A 5000-nucleotide genomic window follows, 5' to 3' on the forward strand; every position below is an offset into this window, starting at 1 on the left:
CATTTGCAGGGGGAGAAGGTTTGCCTCCATCAGGAGGTTGAGGACCTTCGTCCACCTCGGGGCACCCAGAATGATCCTGGCAGCTTCATTTTGGACTGTTTCTAATTTGTCTGTGTGCTTTTTCTTTGCAGCAATTAGAGCGACTGAGGCATAGTCCACAATGGGCCGGACAGCATGTACATAGAATGATCTTAGTACTTTGTGTCTGGCCCCTATGCGTCTCCCAGTCATTGCTCTCATGACAGACAGTCTTGCTTTGGTTCGGTCAACCAGGTACTAGACCTCCTTATGGAAGGAGAGGGTCCGGTCTATCCTTACCCCAAGGTATAGGTAGTCCTTGACCCATTCTAATTCCACTCCCTGGATTTTCAGTCTTGTGCCTCGAACTCTCTGTCTCAAAGCCATGGCTTTGGATTTGGCAGCAGAGATCTTTAGTCCTGTCCTACAACACTCCTCTGACACGAGGTCCAGACAACGCTGGGCTTTATTCTGGCTGCGTGGTCCAGTGGAGGTGATAGCGAGATCGTCTGCATACGAGATGATCTGGCACCCCACTGGGAGGTTTATGTTGAGGATGCAGGACATTAAAGTGTTGAATAGGGCTGGACTGAGAACCCCACCCTGTGGCGTTCCATTTTCGAGCGGCATCTGCTGCGATAGGTGACCCTGGAATTTGACATTGGCAGTCCTGTTCCTGAAGTAGTCACCTATCCAAGCCAAGAGCTTTCCTCTGATTCCCTTCTGGATCAGGCTTTCCTGAATGGCAAGCGGACTTGCCAGTTCAAAAGCCTTCTCCAGGTCAAGGAATACCACCACAGCTGGGCCCTTGCTGATTGTGCTTAAGAGCGTGGCTATGCTGTGTGCTGTGCCCATGCCCCTTGTGAACCCGTGAAGGTGTTCGTGCGGGGGTCCCGTTTTCCATTAAAGCCGGTTTAGTACCATCCTCTCAGCCGTCTTGGCCAGGCAGCTGAGCAGAGAGATGGGGCGGTACTTCCCCGGCTCCTTTGGTTTTGGGACGGGAACTATGGTAGCCCTCTTCCAACTCTGGGGTAGAGTGGAAGATTCCCAGGACTTGTTGATGAGTTGCAAGAGTGCACGCTCACCTGCTAGTCCTAGGTGGGAGATAATGGGGTACGAGATCCCATCAGAGCCCGGGGCTGTGTTGGAACTGGTTTTATAAACTTTCCTTAGTTCCCTCAGAGAAAAGATAACGTCTGAGTTATCGGGTTCGGCTGCCCTTTCTCTGATCTGAGCGTGTCTGTCTGGCTGTAGACGCTCTTGTCTTGCCCTCAGCTCGGCTGGCAGACTGTTGCTGCTCGTTCTCGCAGAGAACTCGTGCGCCAGTCTGTTAGTCTCTGCTTGGGGGTCGTGATGGGTGCACCTTGGGGCTGAGCGGCTGGTAGCTCGCTTGACCCGTTGCCACAGCTCTGAAAGGGTGGTTTGGTGGTCGAAGGACTCACACCATTCCAGCCACTTTTCCTGCCTGACTCTGTTGGCAGCTTCCTTGGCATCCGTGACAGCTTCCCTTAGGAGGGATAAGTTGTCAGGGGTTCTTTGCCTTCGGAATAGTTTTCGGCACATGTTCACCCTGTGGTTGACCTCCCTGATCTCGTCATTGAAATAGCAGGCGTCTTTGTGACTTCTGGACCCAGGCCGAGTTCTGGGTATGGTCTGTGAGGCTGCTTCATTAATGGCGTTTAGCAGGCTGGCTTCAAGCACTTCCACATTTTCGCTTTGTGGGGGATTGTTGCATCTCGGACAGAGGGCCAAGGCGTTTTGAAACGCCTGCCAGTTGGCCTTGTCTGTTTTCCATCTTGGATTCGGTCTTAGGATTTCGGCTGGGCCAGCATCCATGAGGGTAGTTATAGTGCCGTAATGGTCACTTGTGACGGTCTCATCGACACACCAGCCAATCCTCCCCACCAGAGTCGCAGTGGCCAGGGTGAGGGTTAGGACCCCTCCTCTGACGTGCGTTGGCTCTTGGGTGTTGAGGAGAGCGATCTCAGGGAATGTCTCTAGCACGTCGGCTATGTGATAGCCGGCCGCATCCGGTGCCCGGCAGGGAGCCAGGATGGGGTGGTGTGCATTGAAGTCTCCCCCTATGATCACTCGGTCGTGTGCAGCAGAAGCACAGACCTGGCTGATGTCTAAGCTTCTACAGCGTGGCCGGCTGTACACATTGTACAGTTTGAGGGGCCTCCCGGCCAGGTGAACCTCGACGGCAAGGGATTCAACATCGTCTCCACAGTGCGATGCATCGGCTATTGCGGAGCAGGGGATTGTTGCTCTCACAAGGGTGATCAATGTCTCCTGGAGCATGACAATGTCAATGTTCCTTGATCGCACTACTGCTTGGAGAAAAGCGTTCTTTGCAGAGAAGCTATTGATGTTCCACTGTAGGATGCTTAGATGGTGTGTCATGATGTTACTCAGTGATAGTTACATCAGAGACATCGTCGGAGTCTGACAACTCAACTCCATTGCGAGGTCCTCGCTGGTTGAGGGCTCCTCGTCTGTTGTCAGGCTATCCTTGGGTCCACTGGGGGGTGGAGAGCCTTTTGTAGCTCTGACTTTGGTAGCTCTGACTTTGGTTGGTTCGGCTTTTCTCTCAGGCTTTTTCTTGGCTGGCCTTGCTGGCGTTGCCTGGGCAAGGTCAGCGTGATCTGGTTCTGGCTGCACAGATTCAGCCTGTTTTGGCTCTGCCTGTGAAGGCATGGCCTGGTTTGGAGTGGGGAGGGGAGTCTCGTCCTGGGGTGAGGGTGAGGCTGGTTTTTCTCTAGCCAGCTTTCTTCCCTTCAGGGCTGCGACAGTCTGGGTCATTGCCGTCATGACGACCGAAACTGCCTTCTCGGCCTCCTCACTCGACCTCCCCAGGGCTGTTGCTACTGCTGTGACAACAGCAGTTAACAGGAGAGTCATATCGTCCTCGTCAAAGAGGAGATGATCATCTGTTGGGGAGGTTTTTGTGGTGCTCTTAGAAACTTTTTTCTTTAGTTTCTTTTTCTGCACCTTTGGCATTGTCGGAAACTCCTTTTTGTTGGAGACATCCGGTGTCGGCTGGGGGGCGGCTTCCTTCCTCTTAGGAGGTCGGGGGGCCTTTTCGCTTTTGTTCCTTCCCCAGACATGGGTGCCCGGTGGGGCAGGAACAAAGTCTGATCGGTTTTGAGCAACCTCTTGTCGCCTGAGGGCCGCCTTTTTCCTGACAGAGCAAATCAGGCTCCAGGCATGATGCTTCTTGGCACAGTTGGGACATTTGGCTGTTGTGTCCCTCTTTTCCTCTTTGTATGCCTTGAGGCATACCTCTGTGTTGTGTGCCTTGCTACAGACACCACATTTAGGCTTGGCTGTACAGTTAGCCTTGTGGTGATCGTATTTCTGGCACTTGAAACACCGAAGTGGTTCTGGCACATACGTTCGAAGGTTGTAGGTGCCCCAGTTACCCAGATCAAGGGTAGTGGTTGGGGCACCTTTCATGATCACCAGGACTTGCCTGGTTGGGGTCTTCCCCTTCGACATTCGGGAAGCCTGCACGACCTGTGGGTGTGAAGCGATCAGCTCCACATCGTGCGAGACTGAGAAGCCAAGTAGCACCATCTTGGTTCTCTTTTCCTCGGGACTTAGTGGGGAAAGACTCACTTTTCTCCCATCAGTTAGCTCCTTCGTTTCCCGGAGGAAATTTAAGGTAGCTTGATCTTTGGGCATTATGATCATGCCCTGATCTCGGGCGACCCGGATCGACAACCGGATTTTCCGTTGCAACTCCAATGCCCTGACCAATTGGTAGGCATTGTCGAAGCCTTCGGGTTTAGCTGGCACTTTGAACTGGGCGAAGCGTTTAGGGGGTCCCGACTCTTCATCAGAGTCGGTATCCGGCCTCGGACGCTTCGGCCCGCCCTTTCGGCTTTCGGGCTTGTTTGTGGAGGCAGGAGTTGATGCGGCTGGTTCAGCCTGCTCTCCCCTCTCAGTCGGGGAGGCCGTCTGTGAACTCAGGGGCCTCCCTGGCTTAGCTGTTGACCTGGAGAGGCCAGCTCGCGAGTCAAGATCTTTGACTATTCGGTGGACAGACCCATTGGCTTCGGTCTTGTCCACCTTAGCAGCAGGGGTGACAGTGTCATCCTGTGCATGGGGCTTTCTTTTGCCACCGGAAGGCACATATGCCTTCATGGTGACTACCGTGGTCTGGGCCTTGCGCGGTTCGTCAACACTTTTGTCAGTCTGAGGGGGGTGTTTGATTATTTTTTCCATGAATTGGTAAGTGCTTCATCCTCTCACGCCCCCACCCACCACGGAGTCCAACAAGGGGAAGCTGAGTGTCAGAACCAGTGTCTAACAGCAACAGGAGTGATGAGAGGATATACGCAGCCAATAGCCATTGTGACGGCACTCACGGACCATTGTGAGTGCCAATGGCGGCATGACTGCTTGACCCTAGCCTCCCGGGGGAGACAAGCCGATTGACCGTGACCGGGCCGGGATCAGGCCGCCTGTCTTGCTGGAATAGAGGACCAAAGAGGCGTGTTGCTAGCCGCAGGGTGTACTCGTTCACGGCATCGCTCAACCTCCAGGACTCCCGTCTCCACACAAGGCTGCCACGCACGGCAAACGCGTGGGTAGGTGTAAACCCCTGGGGAGAGACCAGAGGGGATGCCCTTCCACCTACGAGACATCATTGTTTGGAGCCCTTTTGCTCAGCCCTCTGAGGCAGCCACCCAAAGGTTGCTTCACCGCAGTGAGGGAAGAGGAGTCTTGCACTTTTACCAGGCAGTTCCTTTCATCCCTCTGAAGCAACCACCCAAAGGTTGTTTCACCTCAGTGAGGAAGGAAAGGACCTGTGTTTTTTCAAAGTAGTTCCCCCTTCCCTCTAAAACAGCCACCCAAAGGCTGTTTCACCTCAGTGAGGGAAGGGAGGTTTTGCGTTCTTGTCAGGCACTTCCTTTCGTTCCCCTGAAGCAACCACCCAAAGGTTGTTTCACCTCAGTGGGGAAGGAAAGGACCTGTGT

Source organism: Penaeus chinensis, chromosome 39 (assembly GCF_019202785.1).
Source record: "Penaeus chinensis breed Huanghai No. 1 chromosome 39, ASM1920278v2, whole genome shotgun sequence".
NCBI classification, from domain to species: Eukaryota; Metazoa; Arthropoda; class Malacostraca; order Decapoda; family Penaeidae; genus Penaeus; species Penaeus chinensis.